Source organism: Aulonocara sp. 'chitande type north' Nkhata Bay, linkage group LG1, assembly GCF_057382095.1.
Source record: "Aulonocara sp. 'chitande type north' Nkhata Bay isolate Kocher_YH1m ecotype deep benthic linkage group LG1, A_spYH_male_GT1.1, whole genome shotgun sequence".
NCBI lineage: Eukaryota > Metazoa > Chordata > Actinopteri > Cichliformes > Cichlidae > Aulonocara > Aulonocara sp. 'chitande type north' Nkhata Bay.
In genome coordinates, this window is record NC_141344.1 from 35316769 (window position 1) to 35330494 (window position 13726).

General features: G+C 38.8%; 1 long non-coding RNA gene across 9 annotated transcripts; it reads right to left on the minus strand.

Annotated features, from left to right (window-relative positions):
* Positions 1–1766: 1766 nt before the first annotated feature.
* LOC147339442 (uncharacterized) lies at positions 1767–11838 on the minus strand. Of its 9 annotated transcripts, none has more exons than XR_015129463.1 (9): positions 11590–11838; positions 9539–10402; positions 9178–9286; positions 8953–9072; positions 8649–8810; positions 4652–4765; positions 3770–3927; positions 3285–3342; positions 1767–2331 (listed from the first exon to the last, which is right to left on the minus strand). It is a non-coding gene; the product is annotated as an uncharacterized LOC147339442 (long non-coding RNA). The 9 variants fall into 9 exon arrangements; XR_015129493.1 differs by lacking the exon at positions 11590–11838 and having other exon boundaries at positions 1788–2331; positions 9539–9695; positions 10242–11579; XR_015129457.1 differs by lacking the exon at positions 11590–11838 and having other exon boundaries at positions 1793–2331; positions 9539–9700; positions 10242–11579.
* Between the last annotated feature and the right edge of the window lie 1888 nt (positions 11839–13726).

Sequence of the window (13726 nt, forward strand, 5' to 3'; positions counted from 1 at the left end):
GAAACTCGCCTGAAACAAAGTATAGGTTTTCATTATGTGAAGAATTTTAAAATCTTAGTTCAAACGGCTGCAAAACCTGTTTGCCCAGCACGGGGATCTTGAGTTCTATAAGATAAAGCCATAAACATGTTTGTCTGAGTCTTCTATCAAAAGTTACAGCGATTTATATGAAGTTGTTCAAAAACGCTTTATTTTGCCAAGACAATGCGTTTCTCACTGTTACATGCATTTGAATGGGAAACTCGCCTGAAACAAAGTATAGGTTTTCATTATGTGAAGAATTTTAAAATCTTAGCTCAAACGGCTGCAAAACCTGTTTGCCCAGCACGGGGATCTTGAGTTCTATAAGATAAAGCCATAAACATGTTTGTCTGAGTCTTCTATCAAAAGTTACAGCGATTTATATGAAGTTGTTCTAAAACGCTTTATTTTGCCAAGACAATGCGTTTCTCACTGTTACATTCATTTGAATGGGAAACTCGCCTGAAACAAAGTATAGGTTTTCATTATGTGAATAATTTTAAAATCTTAGCTCAAACGGCTGCAAAACCTGTTTGCCCAGCACGGGGATATTGAGTTCTATAAGATAAAGCCATAAACATGTTTGTCTGAGTCTTCTATCAAAAGTTACAGCGATTTATATGAAGTTGTTCAAAAACGCTTTATTTCGCCAAGACAATGCGTTTCTCACTGTTACATGCATTTGAATGGGAAACTCGCCTGAAACAAAGTATAGGTTTTCATTATGTGAATAATTTTAAAATCTTAGCTCAAACGGCTGCAAAACCTGTTCTGTTTGCCCAGCACGGGGATATTGAGTTCTATAAGATAAAGCCATAAACATGTTTGTCTGAGTCTTCTATCAAAAGTTACAGCGATTTATATGAAGTTGTTCAAAAACGCTTTATTTTGCCAAGACAATGCGTTTCTCACTGTTACATGCATTTGAATGGGAAACTCGCCTGAAACAAAGTATAGGTTTTCATTATGTGAATAATTTTAAAATCTTAGCTCAAACGGCTGCAAAACCTGTTTGCCCAGCACGGGGACATTGAGTTCTATAAGATAAAGTCATGAATACGTATATCTGAATCTTCTATCAAAAGTTACAGCTATTTATATGAAGTTGTACAAAAACGCTTTATTTTGTCAAGACAGTGGGTTTTAGAGTCTTCATCATTAAATCTCTGGTTGCTTCATTTTTCTATCCTATATCAGATATTTTAAAGGTTATCTTAGGTAAAGTTCCATTCTCATGGTGAGGCAAAGTGCTTTATGTGTGTGTGTGCGCGTGTCATGAACGGCTATAAAAGGCCTATAATTAAAGAACAAAGCGGGGTTTGAGTTCGAGTTGCGGCAGACTGTCACTACTTGTAAATGGAACGCAGCCTTCCTACGGCGGACAGCTAATAACAGGAATCGGACGCGGTCCAGCCAAGTCCACAGCAACCACCATAGCAACCGCCTAGCATGACCTTAAAAACATATTCTGTCTTCATAACTATCAAAATCGTGAAATGATTTGCAAAGTGTGAAAGTGTTACAGCTGCAGAGAGCTATGGCGGTATCTATGGAAGCTGTTTACATAGCTAATAATATACGATGTAACCATGGAGACAGTCAGTCACTTGAGCTAGCGGTGCATGTTTACTACAGTGAATAAGGTGATTGAGTGCACAGCGTCCACACTCTGCAGGGGGTAAAGACATTACTTCAATATTGTTTTATATTGATATATATTAGCCTTCTGTTGACCATCACCTCAGGTTCACCATTACAGTTTCAGATTACAGATGCACACTGTCTAAACACATTCAAAAACTCATGTCTCAGAAATAAGCACAGCTGTTCATGTTTGTCATTAGAGTTTTATTTGTAAGAAAATTATGAACTTCATATTGTGCATTAAATAAAAGAACATTTCACAACTCTGAGTCAACAGAAACAGGTAACAGAAATGTCTCTAATGTGTACAGTGTAGTGTAAGCATTAAAAGATCATAAAGGAAAAACTAACATTTATGTGAAACTAATTGTAATAAAAAATGAGCAGGTGCTTTATAGATTTAAAAGAAAGAATCTGAAAACAACACTTTTTTGGTCTAAGTGATCAAAGTAGAAAACAGAACTGATGTTCAAGAACAAACCGTAGCTGCACTAATATTACACATCTCGATCGTTGTACTGAACAGACATTGTTGCTTTTAAAACCACATGCAGTGTGTGACCATGACTGTTCACTGAGACCATGAACGCCACTTCGCTGAAGCATTCTTCTTCTTCTTCTTGCCATTAAATTGGAAGCAGAAGCAGCACGAGCTGATTTGATCTACTGAAAGGAAAAAGCAGAACATCTGAGTTGAAACCAGTCAGCTGAAATCATTAAGACAGGAACAAATTCAATGCAGTGTCTCAAGTGGCTTAGCCTGTTACAACTGTTGATACAAGCTAAATACGGTTAACACACAGTGTCAGGGAGCTCCAGTGTGGGAACTAGTGGCTTTAGGTTTGTAGTCATTTAACTTTCATCCATTTATTCATTTAATTCAGGAGGAAGAAATGCCAGGTTGGTGCAGGCTGGTTACATGCATTTGGTCCCATGCTGTCTTTAATTAAATGACTTGGTTCATTTTATGGCTGGGCTGTATGTGGGGTTATATCATGTTATTTGGGCAGGAGTACCTGTCCCCTGTTAGACTTAGAAAGTTTCTCCATAAGTAGAGTTTCTAACTCTTCTAGCACATCTGTGGCTGACAGCTTTTTGGTGGCTCTTTTTACCCCACACTGGTTGTGAGTGTGTAAATAGCCCCACTAGTTATTTTGGGTTGCAGTTAACTAGGGAGGAAGGGGTGGGTATGCCATGATTAGGTGAATAACAATTATATGTGATACATAAATTTCACAATGCATGCATATATCTCTATCAATTAAACCTGGCCTGAGGGCTGCCATTTTTTACATTCAGTTATTTCTCTTAGAAATGTTGGAACTAAATAATGAATGTGTTACAGTTAAAGTGAAACACTGGTCAGTGTAAATGGCTCATTGGGACACAGAAACCTTTAAATTAAACCTGATATCTAGTGTCAAACAATATCAAAGCTGTAAAAGATGTTTACATTCAGAATTTATAAAACTATGATTGTAAATAAATTCAAACAAGTGAGCTTTTCTCTTTGTGCTGAATATCAACACTGTGGTTTCTTAGACTGTAAGCTTTACTTTAGTGCAACCAGTTGCAGAAGCTGCCACTCCAAATGTCTTTTGATAACAAGAAAAAAATACCTTTTCAGTACATGGCCTGAAGTTCTTCTCCGAAATCTTCTGCAATCGGCTTTGTCTGCTGGTTTGAAGACAATAAACCATAAAAAAGATGATTTAGTCACTTTGTCTGCGTCATGCAGCTCGAATGTGTCGTGTAACAATGTTGAATAGCCGTCGTTATCCCTCTGCTGCGTCAGTAGGATTGTACTGTACAGCATCTCATTGATATGTGAGGAATGCTAATGTAACACGATAACAGACTTACATCATTAAAATATAAAGTGCAGGAGATATTTAGATATTTTTTATATTTATATTACATTTTATAGCTGACGGATATTACTAAATAGATAGAATTTACTAAATAGCTGGATGAACATGAAAAATATGTCTATAATAACAAATGACCATGAGAGCCAGTAGAATTAATTCAGCTGGACACTCAAAAGACGTCCTTAAATGCTCTTTAAGTGGCAGAACAGATGAACAAACAGTTAATCGCTTACTTGAGATGAAATCTGCTCAGCTACTTTGAAAACAGTTTCTAACTGGTTCCTCCTTTAACAGGATGACTGCTCAGGGGTAAGGCCATCATGCAATCCAGCAACCTTTATGGTTCTGCTTTGATTCACCAGGAACTATTAGGGAAACCTTCCAGCGCCTCCTGTGAAAGACACAGGCATAAACACACAAACATTTATTAACATGTTCCACAGTGTTCCAGTTTGATTTTCTTATCCTGTGGACAACAACGTACATGGATGCAGGTTTATTGTTAACTTTTGTAAGGTTTATTTAATGAACATATCCAGCTGCAGCTCCACTGTGATCCTGAACTGGATAAGCACTTAAGAAAATGTGTCAATAAATGGACAAACATCAACTTACTATATTTATCCAAACAGACGGGACCAATAATGCTTCGCTGAGTTAGACTTTAACAGACTCTTCTATGTAAGAATGTCTCGTGCTGATATACCTGCAAACTTGACAACAAAGGTTTTTCAGACTACATGTAGCTGTCCTCTATGTCAGCTAACACATTTACATTTATGTCACACTTATTTCTGCTTTCCCATTTTATAATTATTACTTACATTTTGATTAGATACCTTGAGTTTGTAAATGATCAGATTACATAATTGGAATACAATGTATCCAATTCAGGGTTGCGGGAGGATGAAGCCTATCCCAGCTGATACAGGACAAAGACAGGCTGCCAGTTTATTGCAGGGCTAATACAATATGTGTAACAGAAAATCCACTTAAATGTTTGATATTTCTTATAATAATCATAATTATGACTATTATTTAAAGGTTTCTTCATAAATACATTTTGATTTTTTATAACCCCTAAAATATAAACCTGAGCTGTTTCAGATTCTGACCTCTGACCTCAGTGACCTGGCTGTGTCCTCACTGCAGCTCCCTCTTGGAAGTACGTCTGCTTCTTGTCTTCCCCCAGTGTTGACCGCCTGATATCAAGATATCACGTACTGTAACTGAGGAACAAAAAAGGACAAACACTTGCCTTCATTTAAAAGTACATTCATACAGAGATAATCTATGGAAACACACTAGTTCACAGTTTGGGAGGAACCAGTTCCTGTGAAACATTTCTGTATATGAACATCATGTGGAGAATGAATGAAATGAGTTCTTCAGGTGACTCAGCAGTCCCACACTGACAAATGAAATCTAGTTAAACTATTAAGCATATTTGCTCTTCTGAAATCTGTGTTAAACAACAACAAACATAAATTAGTAACAAAAACTACAGCTGAGTATAGGCTTTACAAACCACCAGCAGCCATAATGCTAAATTTTAATCTTCAAATGTTTCTGAGCTGTCTTCAACCTGCTTTTAGCACATTAAAGTCTCAATAAATAAAGTCAATGCAGACTCAATCCTAAATGTTCAGCACACAGAGACACAGAGGTACTGTTTAAAGTTTAGTGTTAACTTGAGTCACTGATCATTCACAGTATTACAGAGTCTGGCAGTCTTTGCATGATGTCCACGTCACTGTAAGTTTCTAGCTGACTCTCAGGTGTGCCAGCAGGAAAGAGTAATAATAACCTGCATCCTGAGGTTTGTCATGCAGGATTAAAGGAGCCAAGCTTTGTTCACACAGCTAGGATTGTATTTTACACTGACCCTGGGTCAGTATCAACTTCAAGAAGACAGCTGTAACTGTTGATAGAAGAATCACACACACATATTTATGGCTTTGCCTTATAGAATTCAGCATCTCAGTGCTCAGGAAATAGGTTTTGCAGCTGTTTGAGCTAAGATTTTCAAGTTATTCACAAATTAAAACCTATACTTTGTGTCGGGCAAGAACTAAATTCAAATGCATGTAACAGTGAGAAACGCACTGTCTTGGCGAAGTAAAGCGTTTCTCATCAACTTCATAGAGCTTGCTGTAACTTTTGATAGAAGACTCAGACAAAGATATTCATGGCTTTATCTTATAGACTTCAATATCCCCCCAATGTGTGTGTGAGTCTTCTCTCAAAATTTACAGCTGTCTTTATGAAGTTTATGGAAAAACGCTTTATTTCACCACGTTAGTGCGTTTCTCGCTATTACATGTATTTGAATGGAGAACTCGACCGACACAAAGTATAGGTTTTCAATTTGTGAATAACTTGAAAATCTTAGCTCAAACAGCTGCAAAACCTATTTCCTCAGCACGGAGATGCTGAATTCTATAAGGCAAAGCCATAAATATGTGTGTGTGTGAGTCCTCTATCAAAAGTTACAGCTGTCTTCATGAAGTTGATACTGACCCAGGGTCAGTGTAAAATACAAGTTATTCACATAATGAAAACTTATACTTTGTTTCGTGCAAGAACTCCATTCAAATGCATGTAATAGTCAGAAACGCACTGTCTCGGCGAAATGAAGCCTTTTTGTACAACTTCATGAAGTTAGCTGTAACTTTTGATAAAAGGCTCAAAGCAGAGGGATAACGACGGCTATTCAACATTGTTACACGACACATTCGAGCTGCATGACGCAGACAAAGTGACTAAATCATCTTTTTTGTGGTTTATTGTCTTCAAACCAGCAGACAAAGCCGATTGCAGAAGATGTCGGAGAAGAACTTCAGGCCGTGTACTGAAAAGGTATTTTTTTCTTGTTATCAAAAGACATTTGGAGTGGCAGCTTCTGCAACTGGTTGCACTAAAGTAAAGCTTACAGTCTAAGAAACCACAGTGTTGATATTCAGCACAAAGAGAAAAGCTCACTTGTTTGAATTTATTTACAATCATAGTTTTATAAATTCTGAATGTAAACATCTTTTACAGCTTTGATATTGTTTGACACTAGATATCAGGTTTAATTTAAAGGTTTCTGTGTCCCAATGAGCCATTTACACTGACCAGTGTTTCACTTTAACTGTAACACATTCATTATTTAGTTCCAACATTTCTAAGAGAAATAACTGAATGTAAAAAATGGCAGCCCTCAGGCCAGGTTTAATTGATAGAGATATATGCATGCATTGTGAAATTTATGTATCACATATAATTGTTATTCACCTAATCATGGCATACCCACCCCTTCCTCCCTAGTTAACTGCAACCCAAAATAACTAGTGGGGCTATTTACACACTCACAACCAGTGTGGGGTAAAAAGAGCCACCAAAAAGCTGTCAGCCACAGATGTGCTAGAAGAGTTAGAAACTCTACTTATGGAGAAACTTTCTAAGTCTAACAGGGGACAGGTACTCCTGCCCAAATAACATGATATAACCCCACATAAAGCCCAGCCATAAAATGAACCAAGTCATTTAATTAAAGACAGCATGGGACCAAATGCATGTAACCAGCCTGCACCAACCTGGCATTTCTTCCTCCTGAATTAAATGAATGAATGGATGAAAGTTAAATGACTACAAACCTAAAGCCACTAGTTCCCACACTGGAGCTCCCTGACACTGTGTGTTAACCGTATTTAGCTTGTATCAACAGTTGTAACAGGCTAAGCCACTTGAGACACTGCATTGAATTTGTTCCTGTCTTAATGATTTCAGCTGACTGGTTTCAACTCAGATGTTCTGCTTTTTCCTTTCAGTAGATCAAATCAGCTCGTGCTGCTTCTGCTTCCAATTTAATGGCAAGAAGAAGAAGAAGAATGCTTCAGCGAAGTGGCGTTCATGGTCTCAGTGAACAGTCATGGTCACACACTGCATGTGGTTTTAAAAGCAACAATGTCTGTTCAGTACAACGATCGAGATGTGTAATATTAGTGCAGCTACGGTTTGTTCTTGAACATCAGTTCTGTTTTCTACTTTGATCACTTAGACCAAAAAAGTGTTGTTTTCAGATTCTTTCTTTTAAATCTATAAAGCACCTGCTCATTTTTTATTACAATTAGTTTCACATAAATGTTAGTTTTTCCTTTATGATCTTTTAATGCTTACACTACACTGTACACATTAGAGACATTTCTGTTACCTGTTTCTGTTGACTCAGAGTTGTGAAATGTTCTTTTATTTAATGCACAATATGAAGTTCATAATTTTCTTACAAATAAAACTCTAATGACAAACATGAACAGCTGTGCTTATTTCTGAGACATGAGTTTTTGAATGTGTTTAGACAGTGTGCATCTGTAATCTGAAACTGTAATGGTGAACCTGAGGTGATGGTCAACAGAAGGCTAATATATATCAATATAAAACAATATTGAAGTAATGTCTTTACCCCCTGCAGAGTGTGGACGCTGTGCACTCAATCACCTTATTCACTGTAGTAAACATGCACCGCTAGCTCAAGTGACTGACTGTCTCCATGGTTACATCGTATATTATTAGCTATGTAAACAGCTTCCATAGATACCGCCATAGCTCTCTGCAGCTGTAACACTTTCACACTTTGCAAATCATTTCACGATTTTGATAGTTATGAAGACAGAATATGTTTTTAAGGTCATGCTAGGCGGTTGCTATGGTGGTTGCTGTGGACTTGGCTGGACCGCGTCCGATTCCTGTTATTAGCTGTCCGCCGTAGGAAGGCTGCGTTCCATTTACAAGTAGTGACAGTCTGCCGCAACTCGAACTCAAACCCCGCTTTGTTCTTTAATTATAGGCCTTTTATAGCCGTTCATGACACGCGCACACACACACACATAAAGCACTTTGCCTCACCATGAGAATGGAACTTTACCTAAGCTAACCTTTAAAATATCTGATATAGGATAGAAAAAATGAAGCAACCAGAGATTTAATGATGAAGACTCTGGGTTCTGTAGTGACCTGAATGACTCTTTGCATACAATTTATTGAAGAGGACTTTAGAATGCACTTTACATTTAGACTGTTGCTGTTTAATTTTTTACATTGTTGCGGTGTTATGTCATGAATAAAGTTCACCTGCTGGGGGTTTGATGGATCAGATCATCATAATCAATGGGTCCTGAGGTGGGCGGGACTGTCTCTGGTGATGTCACCATGAAGGAACAGCATCTGGCACGTGTTGCTGAAACATCCCAGTACACTGGTGTAGTTTCCTCTCCAGCTGTTTGACATTTGACACTTCAACATTAAGGGGAAGAAGAAGAAACAGTGTTAGGTCAGGTGACCACATGGTTTCTAAAGTGACTGACAGGAAGTAACCAGGCCGTTAGAAATGGATGGCATGTGTTTAGAGTTACTGGAGTTGGGTAACTCTACTTACCAAAAGCAGAAGCACACAGATGAAGGATCAGATGCTGAATGTTGCAGGAACATGCTCGTGCGGTGGTCATTCAGTGCTGCTCCGGCAGGTTAGACAGTCCAAGACTGATATACTGCCCATCTGAGAGTTTGAAAACACACATGCAAAGATTTATTTTGTATTACAGTCAAAGTTGGATGTTCATTTTTGTCCTTTAAAAATGTTTGTGTATTTGAAAGCGCTAACATTTAAGGATGACTTGGATCGTCTCCTTTAAAGGGGAGACAAGTGTATCCACTGATCCACGTCACTTTACCTGGATGATGACTCCTCTCCCCCTCACTCAGAAACGCTCCTAATATAACCAAGCAAATAAATAATATTGAAGATTTACTTACATCATTACAAAAACAGGAAAAACATCTCCCTTTGATTCTATTTCTCCATTCCTGCTGAACATCAGGCAACAAATATCTCAATAAATCACAGTAAAATGTAAAGCACATGTTTTCTCTGCTTTGTCTAACCTCTGCAGAGCCTCTGTCAAGAAAAACATATCTGTAAGCATAAAACAAATATACATTTCATAACACGTCACTGGACAAACCTCGGTCAGTTGATTTCCTCTGTGCAGTGCAGACGAACATCAGTCAGCAAGTCAAGGTGGTGAGATGGACTGGTGTCCTTTGTGACTCTGCTGGTTCTTCTGAGGAAATACCACCGTCTCTCCACACCGTCACCATCTGTGAGCACAAACTGCTGCTCTGCTCTGCCAGCATGTAGGAAATCACATATCACACACACAGGGGTGAAGAAACATTAGAACTCAACTTTGGATACTTTAGATCTAAACAGATCAAAGTAGCTCTTAGCTTCAACAATCAGTGAACAGACAAACAATGATACCATACTGATTCTGTATGAATACAATATGGTATTTTCAATACAGGTGTCAAATTAATTTACTAAAACTAATACAGATATATGTATCTTTTTTTTTTTTGATAAATTCATTTGCTAAATTATAAGAATATATATTTTTTCATTTAACAATTGCAACTGAAAGAAATTAAATATTGAACAAAAATATATTGTCACATTCTGAGCATGCTCAGCATGCTGACAGACTTGAAGTTGCTACAGATTTTAAGAAGTGATAATTATAGGGAAAAAACTTCTCTTTTTCATCCGTTTAATCAAACATTTGATGCCTTAGATGTCTCAGTCCTATAGCATTCTGCAACTACAACTAAGCTGAAGCTTGGATTTGGCTGCAGGTGCCCTGTACATCCTTCTCAACATGTGGGTACCATTTAATCACACTTCTTCCTGAGCTTTGCTTCGTCACAAGACCAAAGGTGGCATCCCGTGTCACGGTCATATCATCATCCAGAAGAAACATTTGAAGAAAAATCATGGAGAAGAAACATTTACGCGCCTCCCGGTTTTGTTTTCTGATCCTGCAAAAAGACTGAGGACAACAAAGCCCAGAGAACACGAGATACACAACATCCAACATTCAGACTCAACAGCCTCCATAAATGAAGAGCACCAGGTTGGTTCAGTTATAGTAGATGTCATGGAATTTTTTAAATAAAGTCTGCAACACAGAAAGAGCTGTGATCATGCTATTTATTACTGTGCACAGGAGAGCAAACACACATCAAACATCACAGTTCAGTCATGTCAGCTCTGCCACTTCACGTGTCTCGCTATGAAACCTAACGGATCAATGGTTATGCTGTTTTGTGCCCTTGACGTTATCAGCACCTGTAAAGGGAGTTGTTTTCTCAAACTGCTGAAGTAAGTTCATCTAGTTTTAGAAACTTTCATTGAACAGTCTATAACAGTGTCACAACTAAGCATATGCATAAGCACTTAAATGAGAATAACATAAAATTTCTATTACAGGAGCTAGAGCCTGTCCCAGTAGTCATAAGTAGAGCACACCTGGACAGGTCACCAGTCTGTCAGAGGACTAACACAGATGCAGCCTGACTAAATCCTAAATGTTCAGCACACAGAGACACAGAGGTACCGTTTAAAGTTTAGTGTTAACTTGAGTCAGAGTCTGGCAGTCTTTGCATGATGTCCACGTCACTGTAAGTTTCTAGCTGACTCTCAGGTGTGACAGGTGTGCCAGCAGGAAAGAGTAATAATAGCCTGCATCCTGAGGTTTTTCATGCAGGATTAAAGGAGCCAGGCTTTGTTCACACAGCTAGGATTGTATTTTACACTGACCCTGGGTCAGTATAAGTATCATACAGTTTAAACGAAGCACTGAAACTTGCACATATTTATTACAGATGCACTGAAGCTAATCGAGATATTTGCTGTCAGTCTGTGGCTGCGATTAAACACTTTACTGGAAACTTTATTAACTAGTAACTTCGTCAGTCATGACAGAAGCTAATATTTCTGTGCTAACATCGTTTAAACAGTAACAGCTTTATTCCAATATAAGCTAACGTTTACACCGTAACTTTAAGCTAGCACCATAAAGACGGTAAAACACGTAATAACATCTACAAATGCATCTTAAAGCTGTTATATTAGCACTCGGTGTATTACTAACATAACCACATTAACATTATTGACACTCGCTGGTCTGACTTTTAATAGTCATTCTATAAATGCTGTCTGTTTAAACGGTCTTACCTGTACACACTGCTGTATCCACCGGATTGCAGCCAGAGTGGATTCTGGAGTCTTCCCACGCTCCTGTTAGTGATCCTCCATCTGGATGGATGATAACAACCTTCTGAACAATCTAGCAGGAGATGGTCCATATCTAGGGGATATGGACTGATAACAGCCGAAGCGGGTGAATAAAGTCACCCAGTCGCTAGCTGTGCGATTACCCAGCATACACCAGCACAATATTAGGCACAGCACCACCATAGACATTTTCAGTGGTTTTGAATGCAGGACATAGTTATCTTACCTTGTAAAATGCATGACAATAAAACAGCTAACCACCATAAAATGGTATTGTGTATGTATGTGCATGTGCATGTGTGTGTGTGTGAGAGAGAGAGAGAGAGAGAGAGAGAGAGAGAGAGAGAAAGAGAGAGAGAGGGGGGGGGAGAGATCAAAGGCGTGCGCTTATGTTTTTTCTTGATCAAGAGTGTGCCTCCTCTCTCTTATTGGATGTATGGTATAGCATGTTTATTCAGGTGCACCTTTGAAGTCTATGAGAATACTTTGCAGCCTGGTCTGAGTGGTCATTTCTGCACAGACACAATGAAGCGTGCACTCAGTTTAGAGGAGGCTGTTGCTGCAGTTTTGCACTCTCCACAAGCAGTGGAGATACTTCTGACAGCGAAGAAGAATTTTTGCCAGGCACCGAGGAGCTTTGCAGCTCATGTGCGGAGGAGGAGAAGGAGAAGGAGGAAGAAGAGCAGGAGGAAGAGACAAGACTGGAGGATGGCCAGTGGAGATCTAAAAATGGAGAAATCATGTGGCAACCCACACACGAAGAGGTCCTGCCATTTTTTCCTCCCCCCATTTTAACCCCAGGACCAACCCATTATGCAATTCGTATAGGATCAGCAGCCCTGTGAGCACTTTCCATCTTTTTTTTGCAGAGGACATTATGCAGCTAATCCTGCATTTCACCAACCTGCAGGGGCAACAGGTCAGTAAAAGACTGGAAGGACATAGATGAGGAGTTGCAGGCTTACATGGGGCTTGTGATGCTGGCTGGCCTGTACAGGTCTCAACATGAAACGACAACAAGCCTGTGAAATGGGGAGACAGGGCTCTTCTGTTTCATGCTACCATGTCAAAAAAAAAAAAGATTTGAGCAAATTAATCGGGCAGTAAGATTCGATGATCGTCTCTCCCGTCCAGGTCGCTACAGGGGGGGGCAAGGCTGTGGTTTCCTACATCCCCAAGCAAAGAAAAAAGGTTGTCTTATTGAGCACCAGGCACCGTGAGCTACAAGTCCAGGACTCTGGGAAGAGAAAGCCCCACATCATCCTGGATTATAACAAATGCAAAGGGACTGTGGATCATTTGGACCAGGTAAGCACAATTATAAGTAATTTATTTGCCAAATTGTTTACCGTTTCTCATTGTTATAACTGATAAAGTCAGATAATGTGATTATAATAGTTTTGATATGAGATGATAGTTTTAGACTATGATAGTTTTGATAGTTACAGTAAGGAGGGGGGGGGGGGGGGGGGTCCAGTTTGACGCCCACAGGCAGGAAGAATCTCTTGCTTATGGCTGTATAAATCTGTTCATGTCACCTGATCATTTCTTTTTGTTTTGCAGGTTTGTGGCAACTACTCCTGCCGTAGAAGGACACGTAGGTGGCCCATGTGTCTGTTCTACCACATGATTGAGGTAAGCTGCTATAATGCTTTCATTCAAGACGGCTGTAACTTTTGATAGAAGACGCATATAAACATATTTATGGCTTTATCTTATAAAGTTCGATATCCCCGTGTTGAGCAAACAGGTTTTTCAGCTGTTTGATCTAAGATTTTCAAGTTATTCACAAAATGAATACCTATACTTTGTTTCGTGCGACAACTCCATTCAAATGCATGTAATAGTCAGAAACGCACTGTCTTGGCGAAATAAAGCGTTTACAACTTCATGAAGACAGCTCTAACTTTTGATAGGAGACTCAGATATGCGTATTTATGGCTTTATCTTATCGAATTCAATATCCCCGTGTTGAGCAAACAGTTTTAAAGCTATGTGAGCTAAGATTTTCAAGTTATTCACAAGATGAAAACCTATACTTTGTTTCGTGCGAGAACTCCATTCAAATGCATGTAAT